The 24261-nt window shown below is 43.2% G+C and overlaps 1 protein-coding gene across 2 annotated transcripts in view; it reads left to right on the forward strand.

Annotated features, from left to right (window-relative positions):
• Positions 1-3096: 3096 nt before the first annotated feature.
• TDRD7 (tudor domain containing 7) overlaps positions 3097-24261 on the forward strand; it is a 1293444-nt gene continuing 1272279 nt past the window's right edge. Inside the window, exon 1 of one of the 2 annotated variants that reach the window (XM_078676318.1) lies at positions 3097-3342. The gene's annotated coding sequence lies outside the window, so the exon portion shown is untranslated. Of the gene's footprint in view, positions 3343-12776; positions 12875-24261 lie in introns of those variants that run through there. The other variant, XM_078676319.1, reaches the window with a different exon arrangement.

Genomic DNA, 24261 nt, shown 5'->3' on the forward strand with positions numbered 1-24261 from the left:
TTTTCCTTGCTGCACAACAAGCTGATTATCGCTGCCAGGGACCTCTTTTTTTATGTCCTTATTTCGAATTTTTGTTGTTGTTGAGGTTGTAGACCAATTTGGATCAACCACACCACCGATCGTCGCCAGTGTAATAACAAAGTACACAGGCCCAACAAGGTTAAAGCGAGAGGTCTTTATTAAACAACCTCATCCAACAGCCAACAGAGATAACTGACAAAGTTAGAACATGATACTGACTTGGTTCCATGCTGGAACACTCCTCGTAGAACCAAGTCACATCATCACAGGGACACTCTGCCAGGAGGTACCGCCGCAAGGGCCTGTGTGCTGGCCCCTGAGCCCATCTGTACCCCTCTGCTGTCCACACGACCAGTGAGAGCCTTTGCTGGAGTGAAGACTGCTATGTCAGGAGGAGTGCCACTTTATGGGAGATGACTGCTTCTAGAAGCTGCTGTCCTGTACTGATGAGTGCCCACTATCTGCTGATCTTGCCTAGCCTGGCCTGCCTGCTCTGCTGCCCTAGCGCCTTGTGAGCGCTATGCTTTGACTGCCTGTGTTCCCAGTTGGTGAGGAGTGTGGGCACTACTTTCTTGTGTGGGACTCTGGATCCTCGCCAGCTCCCCAGTGCCTGGGAGGCACTACTTTCCTGATTGCCAGAGGAGGAGCTGATGGCTTCAGCGGGGTGCTGTCATAGCGCTATATCTCAATCCCCAAGGAGAGGAGGAGCGTGGATCCTGCAGCTGACGTCTGGTGAGGGAGTCCCCCTGCATGTTCCCCTAGCACCTTGTGGGCGCTATATTTGGAGTGACTGGGCTCTTCCTGCTGCCTAGCGCCTTGTGAGGGCTGCAGCGCTATCCAAGCCCCTAAGAACTTTCCTGCCGCCTAGCACCTCGTGAGCGCTATCTTCTGGTTGCCTGCACTCAAAGGAGGTGAGGAGCGTGGGCGCTACTCCCACGGGTGGGACCCTGGGACTGTGAGCCATCTAGCGCCTCGTGAGAGCTGCCTCAGCCCCTGCCCAGGATTAGAAGGTGCGTGGGTCCAGCAGCGCTGTGCTGCCAGAGTGCTATATTCGCATTGACTGTGCTCTGCTTGCTGTCTAGTGCCTCGTGTAGTGCTACAACTGTTTTCCAGCCCCCAGGACTCTTAGTCCTGCATCCCACGGACAGCGCTGCATTTATTTTCCACAACTGCCCCGCTGGACAGTGGGGCAGCTGCCATGGTTGGGCGTTCCTCCACATGAGAGTCTCCGGAATGGGGGCTGTTATGTGTTGATGTTTGAAGTGGACACGAGAGCTCACGCACTCGTGTCGACTTCAAATAACATTCCACGCGTTGCGGCATTGTTTGTATCGGTACTGCGTGGGATGTATACATTTGAATAGTAGGTTATTATTTTGAGGCTTTTGTATGTGGGAGTTGGCATTCTTACGTTGGATCTAACCGAAGCTGAACGGTGGAATAAACAGCTCTTCACGTACCTGTTCCTTGTTTCTTTTTCTTATTGGATAAATGCACCTTTGAAGACTTTTTATAACAGGGGCTCCAGTTTGTGCATTGTTGGGGTCACGTGGTGTGGCCTGTTGATTTCATGTAGATTGCTTCATGCTAATGATTTCATACCCAGGTGTATTTACAGAAGGTGCCTTGTCAACGTTCTGAGAAGGGCCTTTGTACAAGTATACTCTAGTTTAGGCTGATGAGGTTGTCATGCCTACAGTATTGTTTATGCAATGGGACTTATGCTAATAAGATGCCTACCAGCTCAAGTGATTAGGCCCTATGCTGATGGTATGAAGTAATACCTAAGGTGTTGCCCATGCTTCATCCCAATGTTTTCATGCTAATGTGATTTATGCTCACACACCACGCTACCCCGTTTCTAACAGAAAGGTAATACAGGTTTGCAAATAACCAGTGGTCGAAGTACATTAAAAAAAGTATCAGAGCTGTGATGCTGTGCACAAACGAGGCAGGGTGAGTGAGCATGGGGGCAGGGTCAAAGGTGCGGCTACAAAACAAAATATTCTGTCACTTTTTTCAACCTTTCACTTTCAAGTAACTACATATATTGTACATTATAAAACCTCTATTAGTTAATGAACTGCAGAGGTCTGTGTCTGTAATCAGAGTGCCATAGAACTGAATTCTGGTTGGTGCAGAGACGAATAGTGACTTGCATATATTAAGTTCTACGAGGTCCCAGTCTAACCCACAGTATAAGATAGGCTGCTACAAAATGCGCAGAAAGGTTTAAGATGGAAGAGGGCTTCCAAAATATAGATTTTAGTAATACCCAGATTGTTCAAAACTGTCCTTTAAAAGCACACAATTCACAGTTCAGCTAGAAACTCCATTGCAATACCACTCAAAACACATAAAGGTGCGTCACCAGGAAGCCTCAAGTGATTCTGTTCATTAAATCCAGTGCCAGTTTCCAAGCACCATTTACATTTGCGGATTGACATTTAGATGTATTTCAGTCAAGCAGGCACCCAGGCTTTTTAAAAGGCCAGGTTAGCCGTCTGCCCCTCCTTCGGCTTCACCGCACAGAAGACTCCCTGCCTTTCACTTCTGAAGCATTTCACCTCTAGGCATTAACCGTCAGGGACAGTTGTCTTTTCACCAAAAGCAGGGGAACTGTTTTTCGTAAACTAAAAAAGTATGGACACGTCGTGCCCCTCAGATCCAGCCCACAGCAAATAACATTTCTTCCACTGTATTAGTATATTATTGGCGTTAGGTGCGTATTGACTGTTTCTACAGTGTAAGTGAGTATTGAGTTTTAGGGTATTATTACGTTCTGGCACGTTTAACAACTCTGAAGCAGAAACCTAAAGAATACGAACTTTCTCGAAAGAGAAGACCACCTAATACTAAATACACTGACCACTTTTCCCAATTCCCACTGAAACGCCTATCAGGCAGCGCATGCGCAGGACAGAAATGAGCACGTGATTACGTGCAGGGCTCCCAGCCCTCCAATGGAATGCGAGAGAACCTGCCCAGATCCTACGGCTCATGTCCAAGGTTTAGTAACGAGTTAAGAATCTGGGGGCGGGGACGCGCATGCGCACCGCATGAGTGGGTGGAGTCAACAAGGAAGTTGGAAGCTAGCGTAGAAGAGAGGAAAAGAAACTGTCAGCGGCAGAGGCAGAGGCGGGTGCGAGCGCAGCGGACTCAGGGCTTTGCACCAGCACTTGGAACCGGCGAGGGGTAGCGCCATAGGGACTTGTTTGTTAGCGTCCAGGCAGTACTGCTCCGCCAGCCGGGCAGGGAGCCTCCTCCCTTCGGAGGGAGAGGCGGGTCTCCCCGGCATCGGCCACCGTTCGCGCGCAACAGGTGAGTGAGGGACCAGCAGAGGAGAGACTCGTGTGGTAGAATAGAAATTATGATTGGAAGGTGCGCACCCCTACATTAGCTTGTGTCCAGGGCTGTACCGTTGGCAAGACGTGTGCTAAAACCTATGATGCACCTCTGCGATGTCCTAAACGGTGATGATGGAGCAGGTGCGCTGCCAATAGTGTGGAAATCCCACGGGCATTACTCTTTCCTCAGATATTAAAACACCGCCCCCACCAGTGTATTTTAACATGGACTGCATTTCCCAAGGAGAAGAATGCAGTTCACCCGAAAGCTTAAAATATAGCAGATAGCGAAGCGGCCCTCTGCTGTCCCATGTCAAGCTGTAAGACATTTAACAAGTTCAGCTTCTTTAGTTTTCGTCACTTTTCATTATGGAGTTTCGAATCCTGCAATTGCAATAGAAAAGTAAAACTCAAAGTACTATAGTGCAAAGTAAAATGAGCAAAAGCAACAGGAGTAGCTCAATGGCTCATGATCGAACACCAGCGTCGGTCACTGAAATAGATTTGATCCCGGAACCACGTTATACAAATTTGTCAGGGCAGTACTGCAGGTTCGCAAAGGCATTTAACCAATACAAGAAAACCCTTGCACGAGTGCATCTGTTGCACCGGTGTAGGAGGCGCAGCTTGATGCTTTGTATCTGATAGTGCAATATTGATTGCGCTGCACGTTGGCAACGCTATTTAATTTGACACTTGTATAATCGAAAAATGCACTGTAACCGCTTTCTGTTGTTAAGGGGGTATTCATAGTCATGTGGTCTGTATTCGGTTAGAATTATAACCATAAAAGCATACGTACATTTCATAGGACTATAAAATTGAACACACTATATTATAGTAACCTTAGAAATGATGAAAAAGAAAACTAATAATGATGCAGTGCATTCAAATTATCTCCATTAACACAAGATGAATCATGTCTAGAACGCCATGATCTCATTGCAGCACGTAAAAAGCTTGAAACAGGAAATAAAATGTTAATTCAGTAGGAACTGCAAATACATAAGCACCGGGCAAACTTGAGTACATTTCAGATAAGTAATTCTTTATTGCGTGATTAATAAAAATCTTTGCAATTGGTATAAAAAGTGCTTGTCTTGAGCACTTTTGCAAGATACGTAAAATAGGGAAGGATAAAAGGAATACATTTCATTACAATCACATTTCAAGATTTGGCAATGTTAATACATTTGTAAATAAATATGTGCAAAAAAAAAAAAGTCTTGTGCTGTCTTTAAATGGAGAGGAATTAAAAACCCAAGGTTCCTGTGAGGCACTATCAGTGTGTGGTTTCTTTGCTTACTACAGCGGAGGGAAAAAGGACACTGTCATGCATTCGCAGTGAAAGTTCTTTTCATGCAAAGGTTTTTCGCAGGTCATAGATATTCCAGATCATGGAGTAACGGCTGGATTTAGTGCGGTATTTGCTGATTTCATGAAGCGAACCAGTCTGCAGGCTAATTGAATGTCCTCCCCGTTAAAGCATCCCAACATTGCCTGTCGACGGGTTTGCAAACGTCTGGTTCCACGGCTGTGTTAGTTGTCTCCTTCGTACACTGTCTAGGGTTTTGCAGCTGCATAACAAGTGCAAACCATCCTCTTTTGGATCTTCGCAGAGTCTGCACTTTGTATTGGATTCTAAGCGTTTCCATGGGGGGAAGATGTTCTTTTGATGGTATTACCCCCATTCTCAACCTCAAGAAGGATTCTTTCATCACCCTTGAGAAACCGGTGCCTAGATAGGCCTGCGGATGGGGCCTGGTGTACCCGTGAGTCCTACTAGTTAGTGCTGCTTTATCTTCTTCCAGGGATTGATACTTCACAGTTTTGTTAACAAGCCGTTTGAAGCATTTGTGTGTGCAGCTTGTGTCCCAAAGATCTTTTAGCGCAAGGGTGTTTATTGCTGCTTGAAGATAGACCATTGCATTGCTGTTCATGTTTCTTTCCAGCTCCCTCCATAGGTAAGTGTTCAGGGTGCCCGTCTCAGAGCTCTTTACCTTGTGCCAGCATTTTGCATAAGCACCCTTGCGTGCTATTTGTTGTTTCTGTAGGCCAAACTCAAGCCTTAGTTGAGCTGGCGAAGTGTACGGAGGTAAACTGAAGAGTATTCGCATTGATTTTGCTACTACTTTGTCTAGTGTGGACTTGTCTCTTCCTCGCATACATTCGCTACCATAGGATATCGATGGCAGTAGTCTAGCTTGTAGAATGTTTAGCAGAGGGATTAGGTTTGGTCCCGCTATTTTGTTCTTAATGCCCTTTAGGATAATTGCCAGGGATATCCCTTTGGTCTTAATTGCCATTTTTTGTTGTTTGAATGAGCCTTTTGAGTCGAAGATTATGCCCAAATATTTATATTCTTTGACTCTTTCGATCTTCTGGTCTCGCAGGAACAATTGTGAAGGCTACTTTCTAGATTTTTGATTTAATATCATTGCTTTTGATTTTCCCAAGTTTATGCTTAATCCGTTCTTTTCGGAGAAATCGCTTGTTGTGTTAATGAGATGTTGAAGGCCAACAGGGGTTTGGCTTATTAGATTTAAATCGTCCGCGTACAGCAGGTTCGACAAAGTGAGGCCCCCTATCTTTGGGGCATTATGACTGCATTTGTCAAGGTCGTTGGAAAGATTGGACATTAAAAGGTTGAACAGGGTCTGTGCGAGAACGCACCCCTGCTTCAAACCTTTTGTGGTAGTTACTTTTCTAAATAGACTATTACCTGCCCCCAGTTTTATTTGGATCCAGGTCTTTGAATGCAATAAGATCAAAAGGTTCAACAGTTTGGGGTTGGGGTCCCAACTTAAAAGCTTAGCCCAAAGTTTTCTTCTGTCTATGCTGTCAAATGCGGCTGAGTAATTGATGAAGCAGACGTATAGCTGTTTTTAGTTTTGAATTGCAGAATCTATTAGTAGGGAGAGGGCCAGAATATTTGTTGTTATCCCTGTGTTTTTTTGGAAGCCGGTCTGGTTAATGGGGATTAAGATTTTCTTTGAAGCCCAAGCAGTTAGTTCTTCTAGTAAGAGCCCCGAGAAATACTTGGCATCTATGTCAATAAGGGAAATGAGCCTATAGTTTTTTGCTTCGCTCCTGTTGCCTTTTTTGTAGATCGGGGCAATAATTGATCCCAACCAAGAACTCGGGATTTGTTCGGCCACCCAGATTTTCGTGAAGATTGGGAGCATTTGCTCGCCCCAGTAATTTGGATCTTCCTTGTAAAGGGCGGGGGGAATTCCGTTTGGCCCCGGGGCTCCCTCTTTCCGGCCTATCGCGATTCTCTCCTTAATCTTTGTTGTTGAACCTGGGAAGTTCGTCTCCTTGGCTGGTGGCTTTTGGCCATTCGTTTTCTCCTCCCAAATCTCTGGGTTTTGTGTTATTTTTATCGGTTTCATTGTTGAAATGGTTGGTTAGATGTTGTACCCAGGTCTCCTCTGTGATATGGGAGTTTATTCCAGGGGCTTTAGGATTCTCAATTTTGTTAACTGTGTTCCAGAATCTCGCGCTGTTGTTGCTTCTTGCGTCATAAAGCAGTTTCGCCCATGTTTTGTCAGTAGAGTCCTGTTTTTTTCGCCACAGGATCTTATTCTTGTTGGCCTTTAATGACCGCAGTTCAGTCAATAGGTTTTCGTCACTCCCGTTTTTCCGCAGTCCACGGAGTGTTCTATTGATTGCTATTTTTATTTGCATTAATTTGGAGGATCGAGGTGTCTGGGGCTGAGATTTTGGATTGCTTGTCAGCCTGGGGTTTTGATCTTTTAGCCTCATAGGCGCGTTGATTTCTTGTGAGAAGTTGCTCTTTGTGTTAGCTAGACCAAAAGTTTTCAGAAAGGTTTCCCAGGCAGTTATGTTGTTATCATTGCATGGCTTAGCACTTTCCCAGCAGATCTTAGCGTCTTTCGCAAATTTTTCTGGGTCGCTTATTTTGCATTGGATTCTTTTGCACTTTGCTGTGAGGGTTAACTTTTGCATGTCGGTTGGAATTGTTAGTGCTGTCCCCTGTGCCGTCAGCGTCAGTTCTTGCGGGAGATGGTCGCTGCAGTCAGATGTACCAATTTTGAAATCATGTACTAATGGGAAAAGTGAGTAAGATAGAAAGGTGTAGTCTATCGCTGTGCTTGAGTTGAAGTTGTGGAAGGTTGCGGCTTGGGGTCGATCAGCCGTAGATCAGCCATTAATCGAAATGAGGCCCAGGTTTATTAGGTCGTTTAGTAGCTTTTTGGATAAGGTTGTTTCTTTTCCCCAAGGACACTCGTCCAGTAAACTATCCCCCTTTGATGTAGTTGATCTTCTATTGGGTGATTGTTTCCTTTACGTTTTGAAAGGAACATGTTAAAATCGCCTGTTACGATGAGGTTCGATGTTTCTCCTTCCGTTATAAGTTTCGTCAATTCTGATACCAAGGAATGTGCACCGTTTTTTTTACCTTTAGGGTGCCAATAGGTATTGACCAGGATCAACTGTTTATTTTTCTCCGCGTTTGAAAATTCCAGCTGTACTGCGTTTATTCCATTATCTATTCCCGATGTATTTTTGCTCAGCAGTTCTTTTACTGTTTTTATTGTTTTTATCGATGTGTATCTAATTAGTCCTCCTTTCTGATGGCCGAACTTTGAGATTCTGCTGGCTGGGAGATGGTAAGTTTTGTATCCGTGGAGGTGAAACGGCTCTGTCAGCCACGTTTCTTGAAGTGAAATTAGATCGTACTGCTGGAAGTATAACAGTAGATCTTTATTTGTAGTTTTTAGACCTAGTCCATTTATGTTCCATGAACATAGTTTTAACAATGGCTTTGTTTTTGGTACTTTCTTAAATCGTTCTTCGGGCGGTCATGGACCGATGTGTCTGATGTTAATGGTTTTCGCTACCCAGTCCCAATTGCGGAGTAAGGGTTCGGGGTAGCCGGGACTCTGGTAAGGTTTTATTCGAATCCCCCATGCCTCGAGTTGCCTTTCCTCTTTTAGAATTTTTTCTGCCAGGTCTCTGGTGGTCCAAGTGGTTTTTGTTGTTTCCTGTTCCGACAGGTGTTTATGGTTAATTAATTCTACGGCCTCCAAATCTTGAGTTCTTACTATCCCCAGATTTGTGATTGAGTTTAATAGTCGGAGGATGTTACTTCTATTGAGAAAGTCCTCTCTGCCCTTGGATTTATACTCTGGGATAAAAAGTATTGATTTATAGTCGGCGAGATTGGTATTATCCAGAAGATGTTCGGATTTTGTATTGAATTCTGCTTTATGGGACATTCTGGGTTCTTTGGGGACTGGCCCTATGTTATTCATTGATTCCATGTAGGAAGTTGAGTTATCATTGATGAAGTTGGAGCTGACGTGTGGTTGTTCGAGTTTTGTTTCCTGCTCTGTTCTTTGTGATATTCGATGGCGGCCTGGCCCTCTCCAGTTCAATGATTCAGTGTTGAGTTTTACCTCAGGTTCTTTTTTTCTTATTATAGGGCCCCTATTGCTGACCAGAACCTGAATGTCTGTGATGAAGTTGGAGCTGACGTGTGGTTGTTCGAGTTTTGTTTCCTGCTCTGTTTGTGATATTCGATGGCGGCCTGGCCCTCTCCAGTTCAATGATTCAGTGTTGAGTTTTACCTCAGGTTCTTTTTTTTTTTCTTATTATAGGGCCCCTATTGCTGACCAGAACCTGAATGTCTGAGTCCCCTATTTTTGCGAGGCCTTGTATCCAACTGCTTTTGTTTCCACTTTTTGGTCTCCTGGGGGTTTATTGCACTCTTATCATTTATCTCTGGACATTTTGGCTTGTCCTCGTCCTCTTCCTCTTCTGGCCCATTAGACTTATTGTCTTGCGGAGATTTAATCTGTGGGGGCGTTGTTTCTGATCCCGTTCGCCCATGATCGATGGAAGGGCTTACATTGGGGTTTGAGATTTGTTCGTCGGTGGTGGTTCCTTGAGTACATTTCAGGGATTTCAGTAACGGAATAATAAACAACTTTCTAGGTATACTTCAATATACACAAAATGTATGGTGTCCGGAGACATTGTCACAGCCACAGGGCTCCAAAGATCCAGGACGACTCCATCCCCTGGTGGATGCCAAAAGACGACACAATAGATTGAACCTGAATCTTGCCCAAAACAATCTGTCCTCTTGTTAGTGATAAGGGAGCTCAATATGGCTCCATACCCTGAGCCGTTTTTAAAAACATGTGCCCCATAACGTGGGTTTAATCAGCTCGGTATGTTGTTGTTGCTGCAATGATACATGTTCTAAAAACAGATCCCTCACTCTTTTGAGCTGCAGGGAATGCAGTAAATGATGATTGTAAACTATGTCCTTCCTGTCCATGCTGGCAAAAGCTGTCTTAACCTAGGTAGTCCACAGTATTTTATGTGCATGATCAAGGGACAAGCAATGATTGGAGGGAAATCTGTTAAACAACCAAGGCACAATTTACAAAGTAATATGGGTTTAATCAATTACAGCATGAGAGATTAGTTGCCTTCAAGGAGGCTGCAATATGATGTCCAAAGCACTGCTCAAAAGCAGCTGTATTTAAACTCAAATCGCAGAAGGAAAGCTAACAAGTTCATCATTTGCGTAAGTATTGCTCACACAGGACATACATGATAATATCAGTAGAGAGAGCAATTTCTCGGAAACAAACGCATGTACGTGGGCCTAGCCTTGTATTATGAGCAAAAACCCCCATGTAGGCTTCGGTTCTCAAAATTTAAGGGGAGCAAATATATATTCATCTGACTGCACAATATAACCACATGCTGTGCTAAATGCTAATTGAGCCAGGGTATATGACCTTTAGGTGTGGATGTTTGATTTCTGAAGAAGCATGCACATGTGCGTCACTGTGTTCTAGGCAGGGTGAGACACTTGGTATTTCTTCCTATGTATTTGTTTAAGCAAAAGGTGTGAGAGACCGCAGTGCTTTAGAGGATGCAGACTCTTGTGTGATTGGTGCATCTCAGCTCATTCTCCTAGCAGATGGGGATTGTGGTAACCTATTTGTGTAACCTTTATTTGACTTATTTGGTGTGATGGCCTACCTAAACTAACCTCTTAAATGTTCTGTCAAATTACCTGAAACTGAAGGGTAATATGGCCTATTTTCATACAGCAGCTTAGCTAGATTAACCACCAGATGATTCCTTAAACTAATGTGCGCTGAAACCACTGCTTTCCACCCCATACTTGTTTCCATGTACAGGCCTGTCCTAATCACATAGATTTAAAACTATCTCCAACCTGAAAAGTCTGGGGTCTTAAATCTGTGTGGATCTCAACTTTATGCATCCCATTCTTCCCTCAATCATTCTCCCCTCTAGTTGATTCCTCAAGTGCCTCTTCTTTTGTCTTCTAGGGAGTCACTCAATACTCACTTCCTTGGCCCCATGCATCCTTAGTACTTTTCCTAACCATAAATACTCCTCCAGTTTCAGCTGTAATCCTCTTGCAGAATGCTATTACTACCAGAAAAATAAGATTAGTCTAGAGGAATACCACATCCAGGGACAACAAGGCCTTGAACAACCCCGACATCTAGGACGGCACCCCCTCAAACCACTAGTCCGAGGCACCCGCCTCACTACCCATATTTCTTTGTATGTCATGCAATGTCTTCATGGCCTCAGTCAGTGTCCCATTGTCTGGCACACACACCCCTCTATAGCCGTCATTAAGTCCAGCACGTTTCTGTGCAGCATTGCCATCAGTGGAATGGCACATAGTTCTTCTTTAACCACTTGGATGCTAAGGTGTTTTATGGCTCCGCATGCAATTTCCATTGAAATCAATGGAAACTCCATGACGAGTTACCCTTGTCATTAGCACTGAAGGGGTTAACAGTGTTTAATTCATATTTTGTTGCGTTGATTGTTTTCATCAATTCCCACCGCATGATCTGCAGCCAGATGGCAGCTGTTTTCGCCAGAACAAACAGTAGGATACTGCTGGAGAAAAGCTGGGCATCGTTGAACAGTCCGTTCCAGTGCAATGTCTTCCCAAACTGCAGTTCCAAAGTACTCCTTCGCTCTTTTCTTCATGTGGTGATGCAACAAGGTCATTGGAAAGCTCATGGGATGATCATGTAACGTTGCAATGTCCGCTCCTGGTATCACCAGGGAGGGTGTGTGTAGAGTCACAAGTGAGTAGAGGCCAAGCCATTCCTGTTCAGGAATAGTTGCATGTGGGGCCAGGCCCCCACATTGCTGGAAGTGGTCCATCAGGCTGGAGGTGCCCTGTGCATAGTGGCATTGTATATGGTGGTGTTATATGGTGGTGTTGCACTACTTGAGGTTACTCCCTCCTTTACAGCCTCATTTCCTCTGAAACAAAGAGTTGCAGCTGTGCTTTTATTCGTCATAAAAAGATGTGCAAGAGACAGTGTGTAACATTTGGTGATACCTCAATAATGCAATTTGTCTACTGTGGAGGCTTGGGGGATGAGGGAGCTTACGTAACAGCTGGTATTGGATGTGTCTATACCATGCATGTGCAGGTACCACATAATCTCAAACAAAGCATTATGGAGAGGGTGATGGACAGTATGATTATCAGCGGTTCTGTGCCTGCGAGTAATAGTTATGTCAGAAAAAAGAAATCGAAATACACAAAGACTAAAAGCATCCGTATTAGTAAACAGAGGAGGAAAAACAACAATTAAATGCATAACTTGAAATATGTATTGTCTCTTGTTGGAGCAGTAAAGGAAGGCTTTAATCCGGTTGTTTCTCCTGGTCTCCCCCTTCTTTTTCTTGGTCGTGTCTGAGGGATGGATGGCATGATCGGTGCCAGGCGGATGACTGGCAGGTGGAACCATGATTTGTGGCCTAGAACTTTCTCTGTTTTAGCATTGCTGTCCGTTACATGGAAGGGTCAGTTAGATTTGCTCTCATTCCACGTGCGAACACAGTTCCTGGTATAGACTAAAGTTCCCACTGGCAAGGTTGTCTGTTGGTCATCTGCTGGAGGTGCGTTGTTGTGCTTGTCTGCTTTATTTGTACCCTGTTTAGAGAAGAACTTTGCGGCTTTTGTTAGCTGTGCCAGATAAACTTTCATTTCAGTTTGTACAACTTGAAGGTGCACAGTCAGTCTGCAACTTATCTCTAGTTAGTGGCACTAATGTGTTCATTATTCTCCCTGCCACTGTCTGATGTGAGGTCAAATGGTTATCTGACCCTGGGTGTTTCTCAAGGCGAACACTGCTAGTGGGGACAGTACAACTATTTCTAGTAGAATGTTGCACACAGTTTACTTATTTGTTCTTTAAGAGGCCACTGAGGCACTCCACAATGCCATTACTTTAGGGATGATAAGCTGATGAGAATTTATATATTATTTCTAATAGGGTGGTGATGTGGGAGAAGACATTTATGAAGTACGTACCATTGTCAGATATGATCCCTTCAGAAACTCCCCACCCGGGTATCATCTTGCAGATTAGAAAATTAGCAGCAGATTTAGCTGCGCAGTGGACACAAGATCCTGCTTCGATCCACCTTGAGAATGGACAGACTACAACTATGAGGTAGCGATACTGATTACACCTGCAAATCATATCAATATAATCAATGTGCAATTCCTCAAAGGGTCCTTGTGGTTGAGGGATTGTGGAAACTATTACCTTGAAGGTGGAGTTTGGTGAATACTGCTGGCACGTGGTGCACACACGTAATCATCTCATGTAAGTTCAGAACAAACCAATCCTAGTGTACTTGGAGTGACATGTTTTCTCTAGGTGTGTTAAGTATAATGTAGCTGGCATAGGGCATGACTGGTTTCCTTGTAGATATAAGCCTTTATATTAAATCTGTTCCTGTCTGTATGAATCCTCTGGTGTCCCACACGTGTTTCTTATGCACTGGGCAGGGGTGGGAGAAGCAAATCACCTGATGTCCGAACCATGATGATTTTTATGACTGGAAAGAAGATTTAATGTATTTTTTTGTCAGACGGACAAGTAGACATTAAATCACATAAATCATACACAATCTGGGGGCACTCTGGAGTTCACAGCCAATCAAAAATGCTGGCGGAAAGCCAGAGAACCTTTGGAGGTTTCTGATTGGCTAGAAGCCCATGACTGGTATCTAGCCAGTGATTGGCTAGGGCAGTGAAATGTCATGTCTCAGATTAAGGCAGTTTAAGGCCTCTGAGTGGCTGGAAGCCCTTGACTTGGCTCCAGCCAGTGATTGGCTGAGGGAGTGAAATATCATGGCTCAGCTAGAGGCAGTTTGTGGCCTCTGTGAGGCTTTCGTAAAAATAAAAAGCACTGCCATAGTGTCAAAAGGTTAGCGCAGTTTTCATTGGCAGACTGGATTCAAACCCCCTTTCGCGCCAGGCGTGCCACAACCTCATTGGATTACTGAGTCAACCTTTGCCACCGGTCATGGTGTGTTTGCATCTGAGTTTAAATCACGAGGCAGAGTGATGGCAGCACGGACACTAGAGCAGGTGTAGAGCAGACCATCACTGAAGAGCAGATTCTAGTGCTGGTGTGCATTGCTGGTGTCCAGCACCTGAGTAGTGCCGCATCTCCTCAGCTGCAGGATGGTCTCTGCTCTGTACGTGTGTCATCAGTGCCACACCTCTGAGGAGCTAACCCATGGCCAACAGCTCTGCGAGGGAAATGTTTACGGGACAGTAGAGCAACAGGCCTGTGGGATGTTATTCACTACCCTTGATGTGCCCAAAGATGTGTTTGCTCTGGGTTGACCCCTTCTGAGCTGCCGCAGAGTCACTGGGATTGCTGCCAGCGTTGTGCAAGAGCCTTCCCAGCATCTGAGTGGACTTGCGATGTGCGAGAGACCCGTGAGCACTGTTCCCAATAACCTGCGCGCGTGGGCGGGCGCGCACGTCTGTAGTATGAAGCGCGCAGTGCAGTGTGGAGCGCGCACACACAGCACATCCATCAACAACATTCAGCGCCGCTGCTTTTAAAAGCAGGCGGCGCGAAACCGGGTGTTTCTTTAATGTGTGCTTTTGTTTAAAGTACTCATGTTAATTGCAGCGCCGTCACAAGCTGCAATTAACATGAACACTATAAACAAAATCAAACAATCTGCCCATCACCCTGGAGCTGCGCTCTCTTATGAAAAGAAATGCAGCAACTCTACAAACACGGCGTGAAAAGCACACGTCATGTTTGTAGAGTTGCTGCATTTCTTTTCTTAACGGAGCTGGGCTGCAGGGTGATTGTGGGCTTTGTTAAAGATTTCAGGTTAATCACAGCCCCAGACGGGCGCAGCTGAGGGGTGATTTACACCTTTCTGTGCTTGGCATAGTGTGCCACCCTACTCGTATTTTACCGTTTCTGTCATTGCATCCAACGAAGATGTGCTTAAACTGCCTATAATATTCATATCTTTTCAGATAATTTTAGGGAAATTGTCTAAAAATGTAATGCTGAGGTGCGATGTTTCAAAGTTTTATAGGAAAATTGACCTATAAGACTAAGCCATTTCGATCAATATTTTGACCTTGATGAAATCGGGCTTTCTTTCTCCAATTCGACTATTATGACCCACTGTAGTGTAGTTCCTATTATCCCAATAGGCTCTGCGCATTGGAATAATATCTTCAATAGTATAGACCTAGGGCAGAGGTTAACTAGGTCTTCCACTGACGATATTAGACTTAAAGTTTTTGGTTTTGCCAGCTAGCTCAGAGTTCACTAGAAACTTTCTCGAATAGGCAAGGAGGAGTTTAACCTCCCTGGATAGACAAGAAGGGATTTAGTTTCTGACAACCATAGAACATGACAACTTTGCTCTCCCCTAATCAAGAGTGTATCTCTAGAGTCGTGTGAAAACAAAAGACAACTTATTTTACTCAGTCAGTACGTGCATTCTTAGTTTCACCAGATTGTAGAGAAAAGGAAGAGACGGGCGTGTTCAATAAAAGATGGTATTTATTGATCAGTCTCTTTTCTCGTACAAGAGAAATGAATCGATATTATTGCGATACTTATAGTTAAGTAAAGTGCATACAATAAAAGCAGAAGTATAAAATAATACTGCAGAAGCATTGATATGGTTTCTAAGCCATATGATATTTAAAACTGATAAAATAGATACATACATATATACATTTGACTAATCGTACTCAACTGGTGCTTCTAACCACGCCTACACCAGTGTACCTGACCTAAGCCTAATACGTGGGCGGGAGTAGATAAGTAGCAGTTTAAGTTAAGTTTGTTTTGCCAAGGGACTGACTCAAGAATTCTCTGCAAGGGGTTGTTCAGTTCTGTACCTGAGGTCTAGAATGATTGAGGGCTGGTATCTCTCGTCTCTGGTCTTGATATTCCAGCTGCCTGCGAGGGCTGCTTGGAAGCGCCGGAGCTGGATTTCTCGGCAGGAGAAAAGCAGCGTCTCGTTCTCAGCGCGTCAGGAAGGCGGGGCAGCGCGTGTGGGCTTCGCTCTCTGCTGGGCTCCTCAGCACGTCTCGCTGCTCCGATCTCGTCACCACCGCGTGTGTTTGCTTAAGGCAATGTCGGTAATATTTATACCTGTAAGGTGCCGAGATTGACGTAAGGATGGACATGGATAAGTCTATAAGGATGTCATACGAACGGGCTTGTTCGCACATTCTTTTGCTGAAGTTCTCGGTGAAATCAAAACAATGGCCGCAGGGATTTTCCCAGGTTGTCATAGGTTTGATTTGTTTTGAGAACTCCGTATGCCTTATCAGGGGCTGGAGGAATAGTGCCTGCCTAATTAGATGGCAAGCGTTATGACCTAATCAGATAACGCGTTCCTGTGCCGTGGTGTGGCTTAATCAGATAACGTTTTTTTGTACCGTGGGATGGCTGCTAGTTAATTATTAACCAGAACAGGGTCAGGAATAGGGGGATCGATACAGAACCTATAGGAATACATCACACCCACTCCACGCAGACTATGTCCATATTTACAAGATCTAGGCATAGTAAATATACTAGTAGAGCACGTGTATACCGTACCACCCCAAAATACATCCATATGCATTTTGAAACCATGAAATATACGAAAAGATATATATATGCATTATATGCACTCAAGCAGTATAACAATGCTAAATAAATTAAGCATATTCATACATCATTATTAATAAAATATGAAAATTAACACATGAAATGGCTCTTAATACAGAAGAGAAAAAAAAAATGCGAGACCATTTCATCACAAAATAAAATATTTATGAACATGCTAGAGGGCAGCTAATGTCTCTAAAGTTCCTAAACTAGAAATTTTGTTCCCTAGGAATAGTTTCTACTTTAAGCAGAAGATAAGTGTCCTGAAAAACTGCAAAATATTTTGGGGCCGCTGAAAAAATTATGTTCCGCTGTCCATAAACTGGAAAAAATTGTTCACAATACTTTATTATCAAAGTTGAAGGCCAAATTCAGGGTGTTGGGAACGCCGTGTGCTAGCCTGCTCAAAAGTCAATATTTCTGCTCTGGTGAGAACATCATATCATTTAGACTCTCGAAAAAATTGTCAACAGCTTCCTGTGAAAGTTCCATTAACTCGGAAAAAGATGTTACCATGCATTCATGAGCATGATTGCCTTCATTGATGTTTCGATCAGCATAGCTGACAGGTCGTACCTGATCGATGCTGCTTTCATCTTGAACCTCACTACCCCTCAATCGTAGTGGTGAAGTCTCCACGAATGCCGTCATCAGGATTGGTAGCCGCTGGGGACAGCACAATGCATGAGCCGTGACCGGACCCAACAAAGTTTCTGCATCCATTGGCGCATCCGATTGTAGCGTCAGACAGGTGTCCAACACGCATTCTTCTCCGCATAGCAAGCACCTTAATACAGGTAAAACACAGCTTTGCCACATTGGTCTAAATGAAAGAAACCAAGTCCTGTTCAGGTCTCTAAGCCGGGATAGTCCAAGGATTTTAGATATCCGGTCCCGGTATCCAATGGCTAGGATTGTTTCTTCCCTTGTCGCAGGTGTTTTGTCTGTGACACGGTTTGCCATAGCGAAATAACAGGATCAAAAATAGGATTCCTGCCACTAGTCCCAAAAGGAGAGGAAGTCCACCAAAGATGGAATGGACAAAGTCCGGAAAAATACCCAGAATGGCTTTAAATGGTGTTAAAGCCCCCGAAAACACTGTCTTAAATACATTTGAGACTCCACTGGTATCAGAAATATTTAAGATTTCGTTCAGGATTTCTGCGAAATGTATGGGGGAATTAGTTGATAACAATGAATGAATCTCTGCCGTTGTCCTTGCAACTTGGAGATCATACGTTTATTTTGATGACGTGAGCCTGGTCGGCGTCTGAAGGAGCACTGTTTTCATTCTGCTTAAAGTATCAACTCGAATGGAAGCAATTTTCAAATTCGGCCATAACCTTGCCTCCCTGTCTGGCATTGCGCTGGGGAACAATACTCGTTCACAGCACATAACCTTCGCAGTCGTAGTTATGAGATAAGCTATTCCGGGCACCAAGCTACAACATCTGCGGTCTACGATTATAATGTAACTCCCGTTCGATAGTCTCCTAAAGAATGGTTCTATTTGTGTCGCAGGTGTGCCTAGCTGGTGACATGAAAGGTTATTTGAGGACCCTTCACAGGCTCCGTGTAAACTAATACCATTACACAGAAGTGTACCGCTTAGTGACATGGCACAATTATTGCCACTAAGAAACACTTTCCGGCCTTTATTACTGACACAAGCATGTGAATAGGGCAAGTTCCATGTTGACTTAATGTACCCCTTACCCAATTTTTCGTACATGCCAGCCTGTATATATTTTTGGCAATATTGAAACCTGAAAGTAGATATTGGAATATTAATTATTCCATGTATTATCCATTCACTGACAGGTCGTTCTGACATTGTCAATGGTAATCTCTCGAGTTTCTCAATGCTCAGGATTGTATAATCAGCACCCTTCTGTGCCATACTGATTTGTTTATCAGTAAGGTTAAAGATTTTTGAACAGTGACGTTGTGTTGATTAAACGCCAAGGCACATAGCCTGAACGCAGATTTTGTAACGTCCAGCCAAGTTGTACAATAGAACGCAATTGAGACTGACCGTGTTGTAACAACAGTAAGTCTTGCGATATTATGTCGATTGCTGAAGACACAATGCTGTCCAAAGAGTATATTCTGGAGGACAGAGTCATTAACCCATTGTCCATTACGGAAAGTGATTTTTCCAAATTAATACGGTCAATTTCCCGTATTCTCTCTGATGTTTCAATTTGAGTTATTTTCCAGGCTTCGTTATAAGCTGCATATACAGAGGCTGCTATGAAGCGTTTTTGACGCTGTTTGCGCGGTCCCATAATGAAATCACGCAAGTCAGCACCATCAGTAAGTAAAGTCAGGTGTTGCTTAATTTCTGCCAGTGTGGATGTTTGTAGCCATTGAAGGCAGAGCTTGCCCACACTGTACGTGGTAATTATCCCTGGGTGTTGTCTTTGGGAATATCTAGGGTCTGGCCTGGTCAATGTGAACCCTTCGATTTTGTTCAGGAATCTGTCTTGACAGTTACTTGTATCTGTGGGCCAGATCAACCACTTTTTCCAATCAGGATGTGTTCTGTTTTGGCTTAATATATGGTTTACGTCTATCTCAACATCTATAGAGCTATTACTGTTCATTGATGGCCTTGGAATAGACGGTTTGTTTAAGTCTTTGATTTTGGCTAGGCCAAGACAGGTAGTTTGTTGAACAGTGTCATTCAAAAATATAATTTGTTCTGGGATCATGCAGGCTCTAAACAATGATTCTATACCTTGTACTTGCCATTCCTTTGTACCCCAAACACTTTTTACTTCAACATTTTTGTCCCAGTAATCAAAACCAAATGTACTCATTTGCTCAAAAAACGAGTCTGAATATATCAATTTAGTGTTTGTAAGCATGGTCTTTGTACCTGTCTTATTTGATAATTTGAAATAAAATGTTTCTGCATTGCTTGTGTTGAACCCTGAAAAATATGAATATTTGTCATAAAAGGTTTTTGAGCTACCTTTTGGAGGGGTTGCACAGTGTTCCCATTGATTATAATTTAAAACATTCCTAGGTTGTGCAGATTTATGCAGATAATGATTACTATGGTGATTATAGCAGAACATTTTATCATAATTAGACAAACCCTGCAAATAATCATGTTTTGTAAATTTAGCAGACATCACTAGGTCAGACATCATATTATTAATGCTTTCAACGTCCCAATCATCAGCAACTGAGCTTGGTTTTACAAAGTCACTCAATGAGATCTTGATTTGATGTGGCTATTTCAGGATTTCAACCGGACCATAGATTTCATAATCAGTATTGTCCCATGCTACCCACCGGGTATAGGATTGGCTGTGAAGTTGACTGAAGAAAGTTCTCTTTTCTCGACGTGTGAAGACGTGTGTGGTTTGAGGACCAGGTTGATTTTCTGGCTTGCTGTGTCCATTTTAGCATATTTTCCCTCAATGAAGTGTCCCAAACATAGTACCATGATGAGCCCAAGTATGAGGATTATTGCACCTAAGGCCACCCAGAATTCAATCCATGGAGAAATCAGATAGGTTTCTTTCAGATGTTGAAAAAGTTCCTTAGCTTTATCTTTAAAGGTTTTTGTTGATGTTTGTTCCTTTGATTCACTCAGGTCTTCAGATGAATCACTGAAGTAACCGGATGCCGTTCTATCTATTGTTCCTATTGTTTCAGGATTGCTGTTTGCTTTATTAGTGTGTTTTGTTGCAGCAGCATAGTCATTTGTTACTTCATTGTAGATTGGTGTGTCTCTGCTAAATGTTTTTATTTGGGTTTTTAGAGGTTTAAGTTCCATAGCATTGTTGCATAGTCCTTGTTGTTGTTCTGTTGGCATTTTAAATGTGAGTAGCCTCTTAGATTGAACCTCTGTGTTTGTAGCAAACCTTGGTGTTCTACTACTTATCGGGAGTCCGCTTGGCCTACTGTTTGTTATCGGCCACATGATTGTGGTTTTATCGGGTCGATTGATAAAACCCTGTTCTCCTTTTTACCAGCAAGGGGCGGTAGTACTACTGATCTTGTCCCGTTGATAGACAAGACAGGAACTGCTTTTCTGTAAGAAGGCCCAAATTCCTTCTTTACCGCGATCTTTTCTCTGACTAGATCCCCGACTTTTGGAATCCAGACAGGTCTTGCTGGGACAGGTGGTTTTTCATAAGTGGTCGTTGGCTGTTGTTTCAACTTTATGTTGCTCAGGTCTTTCCTTGTTTCGTTTAAGTCCTGTAAAATAGCTAAACGATCTTTGATATCAAAGCTTTTTTCTTTAACCACTGAAGTCTGACTGTCAAGATCTAAGACCATCATTCTAGTTCCAAACAATAGTTCGTACGGACTGAATCCCCTCAGAGAATTTCTTGGCAGGTTATTTAGACTACGTTGGACACTTATTAGATGTTTGACCCACCCAGCTCCCGAACCTAATACCTTCGCTGTTATAGATTGCTTTATGCCTTTGGTTTTTTCTTTACACCATCCCGTTCCCTCAGGTAGGAAGTGAGAAGAGTCCCGCTATGCTATGCTCATTTGGCCATGTTTTTCATACGCTTTAGGGCAAGAAGAAAAAACATTCAGCCAAACGTAGCATGCTTCTAGCGTATATGCCATTATAGACTCGCAAATCTTTTTATAACAGTCCAGACGTCAGCCGAGTGCTGGGGTCTACATCACAAGTAGAAACTAGTCTTTATATGTTAATTGGACGCATTAATTTTTATTGTTGATCAATTCTGGAGTGAAACGCCATGCTAATATACCGTTTCTCTTGCCACTGCGATCTCTATTGCAGTCTGGGCAGTTCTTTACAAAGATGTGATGATGCAGGCTCATACCTGGCCACCAGTATACTGATTGTAATTCTTCCAGAGAATCTTTTAGTTTAAGGTGTCTGAGACCTTCACCCATATGTGCGTGCGTCTGCTATTAACAAGCCTCTCCTGTCCGTGTTTGGAATCACTCTGTCCCCCACTCCAGGGATTCGAGCAAAAGGGACTGAGTTTGCATCGATTATGTATGTATAATTGAGTGGATAGTTGATCGGTAGTGCTGAGCAGTCGCCTTTTGATGACGTTTTCACCGCCAGCACTGTTTCACCGTCAATGTGTTTTACTGTATGCTTTTTCTTGACTACGGAAGCCGATTCAGTTGCTGCCGTTGTGGCTTTCTCAGCCAATTAATTCCCTGCAACGTGAACGCCATCACGCTGATGACTCAGTGAGTGTATCACGTGAGTTTTTGGTAGTTCTTTCTGTAATAGAACTACTTGTTCCCAAAGCATTTTATGCTTGATCGTGCCTCCTTTTGCATCCTTAAAACCATTCTGAAGCCAGATCTGCAAGTATTCATTGTAAGACTGAACGCAATAATACGAATCGCACACTATGAGTGTGGGGAATTCTCGATTCGTATTTTCAAGCGCCATCTTGAATGCCAGTAGTTCAGCTCGCTGAGCTGTACAATCTCCTAGAGATTGTGTTTTAGTGACCGCTGGTTTAAATTTCCCTTCGTGCCGGTGACCTTTAACAATCGCGCACGCAGCACTGTAAGCTTGTTTACCCCCTACTGCGGGTTGTGCTGACCCGTCTGTATATATTATACAGCCGTAATGTTCTAGAGGCAGAATTTCGATTGGCGGAGGACATTCAAATTCGTATTGGAGAAATTCTTGTGTTTTTAAGTTGGGATCAAATTCGTATACCACGTCTGTTGCAGCAAGAGAATTAGCCCACTGTATCCACCTTGGATGGAGTGCTTTAGCATTCGGAATGCTTGCCTTTGTTACCGCCTCCAGGGCTGGTATCGGTGTCACGATGATTATTCGTTTACCTTGTGCTAGGGCCCGCTCCTTTGCTACAGCAGTCTGTACCGCGGGCAGAATTTTTTCCGTTGGACTAAATTTCATTTCAGCCTTTGTGTACAAGTGTGATTTGTATGCAATTGGTACCTTTTCTCCCTCAATAGAGGTCAGGTATGTGAATCCGCATCTTCCTGGGATGACTCGAATCACAAGATTGCGTGTGTTTTCACGTGTTTCTAATTTTGTTTTAATTAACATGTCTGTTTGTAAAGATCTCAATTTCTGTGTGTTTTTGAGTCCAATTGATTCTTTTAAAATCTGGTTTTATTAGATCATAAAGGGGTTTGATCCTTTCTGCGTAATTTGCAATGTATGTTCTTCCGAAATTTAGGAAGCCTAGAATTGATTGTAAATTTTTTAGTGTTCTAGGAGCTTGGAGTACAGCACATTTCTCTAGGAAATTGTCAGCCAGGCTTTTGCCTTCACTTGATAATTCATATCCTAAAAACAGGACTGTTAGATGGGCAATTCTTGATTTTTTTAAAGTTGAATTTGTAACCCTCTGCTGCGAACCCAAGTATTATGGTGTTCACTCTCTTCAAGTGAGTATCCAAGTCATCATCTGTTAGGTAAATGTCGTCGACATATGATAATGCCTCGTCATCGTATGTTTGTAGTAATTCTGTTACTCTCTTTGAGAATAATCCTGGGCTGTTCTTGTGCCCCTGGGGTAAACGGCAGAAGCTTTTTTGCGAGCCATTTACCGAGAACGCAGTCAAATATCTGCTCTCTGGTGCTATATTTTGACAAAAGAATCCATTAGAGATGTCTAATGTTGTTTTGTATTTTTTGCGCACTATGTTATTCATTAGTGCAGCACTATGCGAGTTTTGTACTGCAAATGTTTTGCAACATGAGTTAAGGTGTCTGTAATCCAAAACAAGACGATATGAATTGTCTGGTTTGGAGACAGGAAACAAAGGATTGTTCATTTGTGAGGTGCAAGTTTCAATCACCCCCTGGTATTCAAGTTGATCTAGGATCTCTTTTACCTGTTTTTTAGCTTCTTGCTTAATTGGGTACTGCCTCTGTGCAGTAGGTTGTGATTTTAACTGGATTTTGTGAGGAGGAGAGTCCTCATCCCATCCTACATGATTTTTATATAAAGCAGGAGCTTGAGCTACTGCCCACTTTCTAGCAAGTGTATATTTTTTATGAATTGGAATATGATTTGAGAAGGCAGGCATAATTATTTCTTCGCCATGAGGACACTCCCTGACAAACTCTGGTGGCCAGTCTTTCTCAGCTAGAAGGATGTCATAGCCCTGGGAGAGATTATCCCAAAATAGTCCCCTTATTTTTCTAGTCTTATCCCCCTCTATACGTAATGTTATTTCATATATTTTATGAGGTTTGCTAACTCTGGTGTCTGCAGTTTCCACCTGAATGTATTCATTCGTGTCCACTGTCTCCAGATGATTCATAAGGACTTTGCGAGCTATGCTCACTTCTGCTGCGCTGTCTAGCATTGTCTGAGCCCATTCTCCGTTTTTCAGCTGTGTTCTCAGTATTCTCGGCATCTTTGATTACTTTAATACTGGCTACCTTCTTTTTTGGAAATTGTAACTTTTTATTTGGATGAGCAGGTTCCTTGTCTTTGGACTTGACGTGCTCTTCCCTGTGTTCTGATCGTCCTCTTCTTTCCGATTTCTGCGAGGAAGTCTGAAAAGATTGAGAGGGACGTGTATCAATATCTTGATATCTATCAGGCTTCTTTATATTATCCCTATTTCTAAGGTTGTATTTTTTCCCAGAGGGCTCACTTTGGGGAGACCTGCGTCCTTGGTTCGGAGATCTTTCTCTCCGCCGAGGAGACCTTCCTCTGGACTGGAATCTTTTTTCTTTAGGATTGGATTGTTGGTTTCCATCCCAGCTCTTTTTTTGAGTGTTTAAATTATTTTTAATAAATATCTTTTCAGGACTTTCAATCAGTTGAGGTTTTACCGGTATTCCACCCAGACTATCTCTTCCTAGTTCTTCATAGGATTTCTCTATGATTCTGGCAATTTCAGTTGGTTGGTCTGCTATATCTGTCTCTTTTAACCTTTGGCGG

The sequence above is a fragment of the Lissotriton helveticus genome, chromosome 2_1 (genome assembly GCF_964261635.1).
Source record: "Lissotriton helveticus chromosome 2_1, aLisHel1.1, whole genome shotgun sequence".
NCBI lineage: Eukaryota > Metazoa > Chordata > Amphibia > Caudata > Salamandridae > Lissotriton > Lissotriton helveticus.